This window comes from Clarias gariepinus, chromosome 12 (genome assembly GCF_024256425.1).
Source record: "Clarias gariepinus isolate MV-2021 ecotype Netherlands chromosome 12, CGAR_prim_01v2, whole genome shotgun sequence".
Taxonomy (NCBI): Eukaryota; Metazoa; Chordata; class Actinopteri; order Siluriformes; family Clariidae; genus Clarias; species Clarias gariepinus.
Window position 1 is genome coordinate 29,028,564 of NC_071111.1, and position 12,454 is coordinate 29,041,017.

The 12,454-nt window shown below is 38.3% G+C and overlaps 1 long non-coding RNA gene across 1 annotated transcript; it reads left to right on the forward strand.

Annotated features, from left to right (window-relative positions):
• The first annotated feature begins 4,593 nt into the window (after positions 1–4,593).
• On the forward strand, positions 4,594–6,651 carry LOC128534560 (uncharacterized). Its single transcript, XR_008361475.1, has 6 exons — positions 4,594–4,755; positions 4,913–5,587; positions 5,704–5,749; positions 5,858–6,122; positions 6,220–6,496; positions 6,620–6,651. It is a non-coding gene; the product is annotated as an uncharacterized LOC128534560 (long non-coding RNA).
• The last annotated feature ends 5,803 nt before the right edge of the window (positions 6,652–12,454 follow it).

Below are 12,454 nucleotides of genomic sequence, written 5' to 3' on the forward strand. Positions count from 1 at the left end.
AGTAATAAAAATATTACAATGCAGCTAAGGACCTATTATGATAAACAGAATGAGAAGCTCACCATCATATCTTCTGGTCAGAATCGCTCGATCGATCTTGTGAATCTAAATTGCACTGCACAGCGTCTATTGGAGTCACATGACAAAAGAACGAACGATTCAGACTAGAACCCTCAAAGGTTACTACTTATTTCCTGTATATAACCTACAGAGGTTTTGCAATGCTTTGTGCATGCGCACCCAGTAGAAAATTAACGAATCACTCTCTAAGACTAGTCGTTCTTCTGAGTCATGTTAAACACTAATTTAATCGTTTCTAAACGACCCATCACGAGTGCGGTGTGTAATTAGAGCTGAGAGGTAAGGGGGTTCTGGGCCATTTTTAGCTTTATAGACTTAGGAACGTTGAAAGCTGCCATGCAGCTGCATTCTGGATCAGCTGCAAAGAATGAATGGTGGACAGATGAAGACCTGCCAAGAGTGAAATTCTTTTGATGTTGTAAAGAAACAAAAAAAAACGACAAGCGTGAGTAAGTTTAAAGTGTGGGGAAAATGACAGTTCATTGTCCAGGGTGACCCCAAGGTTGTGATTGGTCCAGTGACTGAAGGAGTGATCCAAATGTTGGCCAGGTACTTCATAATATCCTGACAGGGGAATGAATCTCCTGGGATGAACACCAGTTTGGTTTTACTGAGATTAAGTTTTAAGTTTCCAAAGCCACCAGGCAAGGATGCTGATTAACATCAACTGTCTCGTTGTCAGCGCACAGTCCGGTGAATTGGTTCTTTCAGCACATAAACTCACGTCTGTCTCCAATATCCGCAGACTCCAAGAACTCTGAAAGGACTTTGTCATGGAGAAAGCAGCATGCCCGTGATCGTGCCCTCCACTTATTCTTTCAAAGTGCTTTCTGCTCATCTCAGCTTTGCTCGCCTCAGACCACAAGGACTTGATTTAATTCAGTTTAATTTTATTTGTATAGCGCTTAACAATTGACATTATCGTAAAGCAGTTTTATCTTTCTAAGTTTGTTCATTATAGCAAGGGAAAGACATCCCGATAGACAGAATTATTACTGTCAGTTACTGATCCCACTCTGCTTTCTATGTAAATAACTTCCCTCATGTATCAGACTGTCTGAGTTTCATCATTATAACACTATGTTCATATGTCCATGTTCTAAGTAAGCAGTAGAAGTTCTGTTACTGCTCACTTGTTTACAGAGCAAAAATGATTCAGCTGATTCAGTGAGGTTTTACGTGCTGTGTCGAAATTGGTTCCCCCATCAGGATGCGTTTTTTTTAGACCCATCCCGGTGAAAACGGCGCAGCGAGCGCGCACTTAGGAAAAGGCTCGCCCGCGAAGGGTTACGCGCGTACCACTGGGATTCTACGGAGCGCGGTAAAGGCCAAAAAATGACATTGTTCGCGTTTTTAATCCCTGCAACGGAAAAAACGCCGATTACGCGCATTGTTTTTTTTTATCACTGATATACACTACCCATGATTTATTTATGCTATTTTACAAACTGAATGTTTTCTAATATTTAATAATAAACGGGGTTTACACGAGTTTCATTTACACAATATCCGCGTGAATCTTATATAAAGTCGTTTATAATGATGAAATATCTCACTTTTAGTCGACATTCTTGTTGTGTGACGTTAATATCACCGTTTGGGCCGATAAAGTTTACCTTCTCCAAACGCTGCACAAAATGGAGCCGAGACTTTAGGAAAAATTTTGGAGTTGCCGGGTTGCCAAGTGCATACTGTACATACTACAGTCGGCATAAAATTCTCCCAATCAGTGGCGGTTCTACACTGAATTGCTCCCCGGGCGAGACTCCCTCCCGGCGCCCCAAACCACACTTTAAAAATATTTTAAATTATTAAGAATACTATACGAATAAAATATAGAATGAATCACACTAAAGAAAATTAAATTATTTATTTCACTGCAGAACAGAAAACACAAACTGAAACTAAAATCTGCCATTTCTGGCCTTTCTAGATGCAAATGGCTACAAGAAGAAATTTTGTAATAGTTTACTGGAAAATGTTAATGGTTCATAATGGTATTTAATAGAAATTATTAGAATTTCTGTAATGGTTTGTATATTAGGCTTTTATTGTGTGTTTCTTTTTAGCAAGCTAAGCACAGCAAGCATCATAAGCAAGAAGTCTAACAAACCTAAGAGTTAACGTTATACCACTAATGAACATAATGACATGAATACATTAATCATACAGAGAGAACATTGTTGTATAATTTTATCTTTTGCCTGTTTCTCCTCATCTTCTTTTATTTTTTCCCTAGATTTGGCACCTGACAGCTTCGGCCTTTTTCTCTCCATCGCTGTGTTTACTTTGTAATCGACGATTCAACAATGAACAGATTTCCCCCAACGCTGTCACTCACGACCAGAAGAAGCGGAGAACAGGACCGTCTTCGTGGAGAAGTGGAACCATCCCCAGTCACGACACCAGGACGAGTCAGATAGGTCTAGAGAGAAGGGGGGGCTGGATCACTGGATACAGAGAGACAGGTAGAGGGAAAGAGAGAGAGGGAGAGAGAGAGGAGAAGAGAGAGAAGAAGAGAAGGAGAGATGGCAGTTAAGTATGGTCACAGTCCAACAATGAATAATGTGAATGTATTTTTATTGCAGAGTGCAAGGCGGGACTCCGGCAGGACTATGACGGCATAACTAAAAGGGAGAGCCAGAAGGAAACACAGACATGGGGGGGAACTGGGATGTACTGTAAAGCAAACAATCACCTCACCGTCAGCAAACCTGAGTGATCAATGAAAGTGGGGAAGACAGCATATAAACATACCAGTTCATCGTAATACTCTACGTCCATGAGTCCCCCAGATCTGCTCCTTTATCTAAGGATGAAGCCGTCTGACGAGGCTTCTGCATGTTGGTGTGCCCTCTAATACTCACAAGCGCTACTCCTCTCCTCTCGACCACTGCCCTAACACTAACTCTAACTATCCCTTCAAAATAAGATACGGCTACGCCACAAAAATTTAAAGAACATTTTATTTTAATAAAAATTTTAACTAACGATAACGACAATGACATACTTTAATTCAGATAACTTCAGACTGTGGAATTTCTTATACTTAATCCAAAGAACAATATTAAATCTAAAGTGTAACATGCTTTATGAGTGGGTCCTACTACACACTGATTTACTCCTAGTAAGTCCAGTATGGCCATAAATGCTGTTCTTAGGGGGTCTTCTGCATTCTCAAAATAAATATTAAGATCTCCAGCAATTAAGGTTTTTTGTCTACAGAAACGACTAGGTTTGAGAGGAAATCTGCAAATTCACTAAGAAATTCAGAGTACGGCCCTGGAGGTCTGTAAATGATGATTAGCGGGATCGACTGAGCAGACTTCATATTTGTAGCTACACTTATGTTACTACAGAGAACTTCAAATGCATGAAATTTGTGTCCGTGCTTTTGTACGATAGTCAGATTATCATTGTAAATAACTGTGACGCCTCCTCCTCTACCAGTTAGCCGAGGCTGGTGTATGTAGCTGTATCCAGGAGGACTAGCTTCATTTAGAGCTACATACTCGTCCTGTTTAATCCAGGTTTCTGTTAAACAGAGTAAATCAAACTCCTGATCTGTGATAGTTTCATTAACAATAACTGCTTTAGATGTGAGAGATCTAATATTTAACAAATGTAAAATGTTTGTGAAAGTTTGTTATACTGAAGCCATTACTTACTTACTCTGTGCTGGCAGTCAGCCTACGTGTTACCACAACAAGAAGCAATCCACTGTCTTCATGATCCATACGGCCATCAGGTGGAGATCATGTGATTTTTTTTACCTTCTGTTCCAAATCATACCTCAGGTTTTTTTTTATGGAATTCAGGTTCAGGGAATTTTATCCAGAGATCAGAGATTGTTATACACTTAGTATAGAACTGTGTGCAGTCTAATTCCCTGTGCATGATAAACACACTTCTCATATCCCTCAGTCTGTCGAATGTGTTTAAACTAAATAAGGGAGGTCTTTAATCTGTTATAACTACTTAAACCATGTTTAATGTGTAATAACTAAATGAACCAAGTGCTTAAAGTGTTATAACTACCCGATAACTTTTGATTATTATTATCATCATGTTCTCTTGCTGTTTGGGGATTAGCGTTGAATGATTATTTGAAACTGAACCCAAATATATGGGATCAAATTTCCATCAAAAGTATTGCGGTAACAGATCTAAAAATAATAAGCGTAAATAAAAGAAAATGAAAGACTCTTAAAATTATAACGCACAAAAATGAAAAATAGATGCAAAGTCATTTAGAAAAACAAACAACCCGGTCACGGGTCGAAAAATAATAAGCGCAAATTCCAAATGTAAACCCATTACAAATTATATTGCACAAAACTGAAACACAAATTCAGCATTTTTCGAGTCACAAACAAAATCAGGTTTTCCTCTCATATTTAAATTTTTTGTGTGCTTATGCTCCTTTCCCTTTTGCTCACGTTCTCATGTTTTGCGCTTGCGTTTCAAAACTTTGCTGACAGAGTTTGATGTAAATTAGGGCGGGCTTCAGAGTCACCATTGGTTAACTAGTCTGAATTGACAGCTGCTCCTCTAGCCAATCAGTCGAAGGGGGAGATTACGTCACTCCAGTGCGACTCATGACTTCTGTGGCTAACTCGTACAGGTGTGAAGATGGATAGCCCCCGTCAGCTGGCAAATGCTGGACAGTCTCAGGTAATTGGCCTTAATTGTTTTTTTAGTGGGTGACCGATACATTTCTTACGTGCGCTATGCATATTTTCTGCAAGCTTTATGTTGTACCGAGTATCAAATAATTGATCACTTTTATTTATTTTGGTATTTTTACTTATTATTTCATGTATATTTTCAGGCAGTGACAAGGCTGCTTTTAGAGAGACTCTTGTCACGATTACAGGAGGCCATGCAGCGCTTGCCTCTGGACCTGGATTATTTATATTTTATTTGCACAAATGATTTGACATTGATCACTTCACATGCAAGTCGTGAACATGTGCCTCATGTATGAGGTAATGCAGTGCCTTTCAAACCTGTGTTCTGTTCTTTCTAATTGCCTGGACACAAGACGTACCCCTTCAGTTGTTGTAAATGAAATTGCTGGACCAACGGGACGTCCCAAAATCACTGTATCTGAACAGCATCTCAGACGATTGATAGAAGTTGGTCTGACTGTATCTTGCATTTCAAAACTGCTTGGCATGTCAACAGCAACTGTGGAACGAAGAATGCAAGAGTTTTGTATTAGTGTGAGAGGAACATACAGTCAATTGACTGACGAGGAGTTAGACAATCTTGTGGTTGCAATCAAAACAACATCACCACACTCAGGCTACAGAATGATGAGAGGACACTTGAAAGCTCGTGGTCATCGAGTCCAGTGGAGCAGAGTCTGGGATTCTATGAATAGAGTTGATTCAGCTGGAGTCCTTGCTAGATTGTCACAACTTGGACATGTTGTGAGAAGATCATATTCAGTACAGGCTCCTCTATCCCTTATGCATTTGGACACCAACCACAAGCTGATCAGGTACTGTAGGTTAAAATATTTTTGTAGACAATATTTGTACAGCAAGATATGTTATTCTGTTATTAAAACGGTTTAGGTACCTGTGTGCATAAGAGGTTTTCTTTTTTTATATTCAGATATGGCTTAGTAATATTTGGGGGCATAGATGGCTACTCAAGAAAGGTTAGTGGTGGATCTTTATTTGTGTGACCTCTGTGTGTACTGTATGTGTGATACAATCATGAATTAATTGTGTAAGATGCCAATAACTTAACTAAATTATTTTATCAGATCATGTATCTGGGGGCCACAAACAACAACAGAGCAGAGACTGCTCTAGGTTTCTTTCTCGAGGCAGTAGAGAAGCATGGAGTTCCTTCACGGTATGTATGCACATTTTAGTCTGTATGTCTGTCCTTATTAAATGTATTGTCTTAATGTGTAGGGTAAGAGCAGACCGAGGTGTAGAAAATGTGGACATAGCAAGGTGGATGTTCACTGTTCAGGGCTGTGGCAGAGGAAGTTTCATTTCGGGGAAGAGCGTTCATAATCAGAGGTAATTTTGTGTTACGTTAGTGTAGGTAATGTATTTGTTTTACTTTTTAAATTATAAATGACTAAGAAATAAGGTTGTTTTTGTCTCTTACATTTAGGATCGAACGATTGTGGAAAGACGTGTGGATGTCGGTTTCAAATGTGTATTATGATGTTCTACATAGTATGGAAGAGAGTGGCTCTCTTGACCCATCAAACAGCCTTCATCTCTTCTGTGCACATTATGCTTTTCTTCCTCGCCGCCAAAGAGACCTAGAGACCTTCACTGATGCATGGAATGACCATTCCATCCGTACAGAACAAAATCTTTCCCCCAATCAGCTGTGGGAAATAGGACTTGCACAGAATGCAGTCAATGTTTCATGCGACATGGAGGTATGAATAATGATTTTTTTTAAAAAATTAAAAATTTTAAAGCACAACACAATGTATGTTCTGTCTATACTGTTCATGTTGTTGTTTTCTAATTCAGGACCTTAACATTTTTGTGCAAGACAGAACTTACCCACTGGAGGAGCAGAATGTTGGAGTAGAGGTCCCTCAGGAGGAGTGTCTGCTCTCCGAGTATGAAATGGCTCGACTCAGGACAACCATTAATCCAGTATCCCAGTCTAGAGACTTTGGACAAGATATTTACTTATCTGTGTTAAATTTTGTTTAGCAGCTTCTTGAATAACATACTTTGAAACTCAAAACATCAGACTGTAAGTTATGATTTTTTTGTTCTGCAAAGTTTACAGTGTCATTTAACTACTGTGAAGTAGTACGCAGAAAAAAAAACAAATCGTAGAATTTTTAGCTTTATTTTTTTTTTTATGTATAACTAATGTGGTAAATGTGTGTATGCACACCTTTGACATGACAATAAATAAAAGCAATGGCTTTTAAAAGTTTATTATTATTATTAATAATAATAACATTGCCAAATACCTACTGTAGTGGCAAACTTCTACACCAAGGTTCCCTTAGAAACACTAACATATCAATGAAATGCAACATTAGTACCTTAAAACAGATATAAATTTAAGAAGAGCTCTGTAACAGAGCAGCTTAATTTGAACAATTTGAACTGCAAATGCAAGTTACATAACTTGTATCAGATATAAACTCCAGAAACAGCACTCTTAGCAGGGGCTAACATTTTTAAAACATTTTAGAATTGGAATTGCAATTTAAGTATCTTAATGTAGATAAAATACTGTAGACCTCCAACAAGTTGAGATAGGAAATATGTTAACAAACTGTAACACTAAAACATGTGGTTTAAGAAATAAACTCAAATCCAGCACCTAGAGGATATTTAAACCCTGCTAAATGCTCCCCCTGATTTTATGGCTTGTACAATGATGCGTTTAAAGTCTTTATATGTTGTCATGTGTGCCACTGGAAAGGTAACTGTATTAGTGCAGGCGCTCACTATTGGGTAGCATATGGTGTCTGAAAAGCTTTCTGTTCCGAAAGCAGTAGTGGCTTATGCCCTTGGCCTGTAATCCACTGCATGAGTCTAGGAACAGTGAGGTCGGATGGCTCGGTTTCCACTTCTGCTGCATCTTCAGCACTCTCTCTGTAGTTTTGAGTAAAGAAAGGGGGAAAACAAGCAAACAAGTGTTACTGCAACAAAGTACTGAGAGACTCTTACAGCAATACTTAGTTACACTGAAAAGACTGTTGATCTCAAATTTCATTTTCTAAAAAACTCTCTTTTTTGATCCCAGCTCAGTATTTCAGTTTTGATGCAGAAAGTCATATCTTGGACAGCCTGAGAGTGAGTAGTGTTGGTCAGTATTATTTTTGGATAAACCATCTTATCAAGAACATTTAATAATAAAAAAAAAAATACAATACAATGCAAAGCCCACCTCCACATTCAATTTCTTGTAGGAAGTCTTGAAAGTAGTTTATGATTTTACTCTCTACCGAAGCCCTCGAAGTTCCTCTCGTACTCATTTCAGGAGCAACACTGCTGAGAATGTAGTCAGCATCCGGCTGGAAAAACAACAAACTGTCAGTAAAACAAAAAATTAGTGTTCGGTTCAAAAAACAACATTATTACAAACATTTGACTTACTGTACAATCCTCCCCAGGAACAAACAGACTCTTGCAAAAATGTGGATGCTTCTTAAGTATGTCCAGCAGTCCATACAGCTGGAGGCCTTTGCGCAAGTCTCCAAGCATCGGTGTAACTCTAAATGTTGCATGGAGAACAATTGCGCTTGTGGAGAAAACAAAAAAGTGACAAATTTAATATACAAAAAAAAAAAAGAAAAAAAAACTGCAAAACTAAAAAACCAATATAGCAAAAGTTTGTTTAAGTTGTAAGTTAACAAGCAACACTGAATAGTCTTTCAAATGTCCTTCATGACACAGACTGCTTAAAAGATTATTGGAAGGGCAATTATGTTCCATATTTACCGAATTATGGCATCTTTTGGTCTATGTTGAGTGGTCCTGTGTATCCACAGCTGATAATTTCATCTGTAAATTCAGTCAGATCAGCCGTCTCTTCAACCTCATGAAAAATAGTAACAACAGGATACCAAATTAACAGTACATTATTACTTTGTGGTAAAATGCAAACCAACAATGCAATATACTACAGTACTCAGAGTGAAGTTACCTTTGAGATCAACAGGGAGTATTCAATATCAACTTCCCCAGTGGTGAGATAATAGTAGCACCACTCTCTTATGAAACATGGGGCTGGGCCACCTTGAGCTAAGCTAACTGCAAAGATCTCTCCAGCAGTCCTATTATTCCAAAGTGAGATTACAAAAAGCACTCAGTCAATGCCATTACACATAATTAAGGGGAAAAAAATAGCTACAATGTTACAAACCTGAAGAGACCATTGTCAAGGTCACTGTTGGAGTACTGTGGACTCTTTGCTCTCTGACCCAAGAAGAGGTGTTTTTCAATGCCACTGATCATTTCTTAATATTATATTGAGAACAAAACTGTGTAAATTACCAAATAAATGTTATTTCTTTTTGTTACAGCTTTTCCACTTTTATTATACTTAATAACTTGCCTGTAAGAAACTCCTTTCGCAAAGCACCAGAGTCGATTCCAGCTTCGCCAATGAAGGTTACCTTTAGCTGGTTGACTGGATTTCCTTTTTTTTGTCTTTGCCACTGCTTGAGCCCCCTCTCTAGGAGATTGTCCCGTGAAACACAAATGCGAAAGTGGTTTTCTGCATTTACTCGGCTAGCAAGCAGCTCCAGAAGACCCTCTAGACCAGTGGTTCTCAAAGTGTGGGGCGCGCCCCACTAGTGGGGAATAGAGACATGACAGGTGGGGCGCAATGAACGGGAGGGAATTAGTGGAAAATAATAGGAAAGTACCTATTCTAATTCATGCTTTTCTTTATTGATTTTTTTAATCTTTATTTTCTTCATCGGACATTCGAAACTAAATAATGACACACAAAGAAATGGATCATTAATACAAGTAAATTAAAATAACATCAGAGAAAAAGTGGAACCATAGTGCAACAATAACGGTTTAACGTCGGCTTGTTAATTCCAGAGGAGCAATATATAAGGAAACATTCGGTATTATATATGTAATTTCATTTATTCCTATGTGTATTCTGATGTTTCTGTGTTTTTGTTAAACATTAATATTTCATCAGGCAGTACTAGTCTGGCATTTCTAGTTTCCAGTGCGGCAACAAAGTTGCTTTTTGCTCCTTCAGGCGCTGAACAGAAGGGAAGATCAATATCGTTCTACGCTTTTTGTTGCTGTGCGGCATTTTGCGATGATCCCTAAATCATTCGTTGCGTGGTAGAGAATAATGGTGTTTATGCTTTTAAACATGTATAATTTAAGGCAGATGTAGCTTAAACACACTGTAGAGAGGAAATATATGTGGGTATCTTATTCGCAGGTTTATTTACGCAGCTATTGAATTCGGAGATGCGAATATCAAACTAACTTTACCGCGGACACAAACAGGTGTTATGCGCTAAAATGCCCCCCTGCCACAGATTGCCCCCCTACATAATCTCTATCAATTATTATATTAGGACATACACTCAAAGGTTTATTATTATCAAATATATCATTACTATTATAATTAACCCTAGGCACGTGACAGCCATCGAGACGATTAATACAAATCCCCAAAATGATTATTTTATGGCACATTTATTTTATAGGGGTTTGTCAATGTACTAATAACAAATTATCACAAATTACACTAAATATTGTTTGTGGTGAAAAATTACAGGAAATGATTTTTATTATAAAATAAGCAATATAAAAATATACATGTGGTATATGAAAAAATATATAATTTATATATTTTGCCCCCTATACAACCTTTTTTTTATATTGCTTACTTTATAATTAAATTCATTTGTTATAATTTGTAATTTCTAAACCATAAACCTATGAATTTAGGTGGGCAATCCGTGGCCTAGGTCGGGGGCATTTTAGACCATAACACAGTAGCGTACTGTATGTAGTGAGCATAATAACATCAATGGATACATTTGTTACATGGACCACAAATAAGCAGGTGATTCAGCCCTATCAGCCTAATCAACCAAAAATCCAGCCGAAAACATGATGAAGCCTATGTTGCGCTTGAATTCATGGTGGGGATGGTGGGGGCAGAGGAGAGACCTCTGTGTGTTTTGTGTCTTAAACCGCTGGCAGCAGACAGCATGAGACAAAGTAGGAAGACACTTATCGACAACATCTTTTTTTGAAAGAAAGCTCTAGATAAGTGACAAAGTAAGCCTGTTATAACAATTGCACGTGTATTTTATCTGTTTTGAACTTGGTGTTATTTGATCTTATCGGTTTAGAAATTGATATTTCAATAAATAGTACACTTGGCCGTTTTCGTTATCATTTTGTTGACAAGTGGGGCTTGAAAATTCGCCCACCCTCTTAAGTGCATGAGATTCCCCACTCTTGATGCATGAGATCTCTGATCCATAGGTTTCTTCCTGTACAGTACGAATGATTACAGTCTTTGCTTTAAAAAGGTTTAAGTGGGGAATGACAGAAAATGTTTGAGAACCACTGCTCTAGACTGTGGCAGGAGATATTGAGATGGTACCCAACATAAACACTGTAACGTTTACTGAATTTTTTTAGACTTTTATTGAAAACAAAGTTTACCATAATACTTGTTGAGAGCTTGAATTGCCTGTTGTATCATCAGTAATACAAGGATCATCATTGTGTAAAAAAGACTCCACTGTAATGTGAAGAGAATAAAGTGTTTTTTTTCCTCCAGTGGCACATGTGGCAATAAAGCACAAAGATTTATAACATATCTGTTTCCAAGAGCTATGTTTTCTAAAGTGTGTGTTACTCACATAGATGAAGTAGCTGAAGTAACATGATGTCTAGTATTCTCCTTGCTATTCCTATAATCCCTTCCCAGGAACCACCCATGTGGGAAGCATGAGGCGGGTTAAAAGTCCAAGAGCACTCATTTTCTGCTAGATATTTTTGAACAGTTTCATTGTAAAGGTTTGATGGGATCTGAAGCTCTTTACACGCACCAATACAATTTGTCCCACGATCCGAGCAAATCTGTTTTGCTGAACCACGAAGAGCAAAAAAGTGCCTTAGGGCATTTATGAAACTGGATGTGTCCAGCGACTCAAATACCTCAATGTGGACTGCCCTGACACTAAGACAAGTGAAAATCACTGCCCACCTATGTCATGGGCCAGACCTCCCCTTGTCCGATGTGCACCGTCTGGCCATGGGCCAAATACATCAAGGCCTACATTGGTAAATGGAGGATCTGTACACAACCTGTCTGATGGAAGACAAGACATTTTCTGCGTCTGAAAGTAGCCACGAAGTTTCCGACAAAGGACACAGTGGTGTATGATACTATTTATGAGCCTTTTGCCGCCAGTGATCCAGAGGCCAGCTGTGCGGACAGCTCCTTCAGTGAACAAGCGTCCTTGATGTTGGGTTTTCCTCCAACTCTAAGAAGGCCCTGTTCATCAATGAATGGATCAAGTGAAATTAATGGACTACTTTTAGGAAGTTTTTTCCCCACTCTTGATGCATGAGATCTCTGATCCATAGGTTTCTTCCTGTACAGTACGAATGATTACAGTCTTTGCTTTAAAAAGGTTTTCAGCTGTGCAAGCTTTTGGACAACAATGCCAATTTTTGCAGTTTAAGGATTTGTCAGTAGGTGCTTTTTGGAAAACACTGGCAATGTGAATGAGGTGTCCAATTGAACGAATAAGTGATTGCCAATTAGAGAACCTAGAGAAGCGATGTGATCCTAGTTTTTTGCTCATAGTAGTTGTAATCATACTAGAAACCTCTGGTCGCACCTCAACATCACTTGT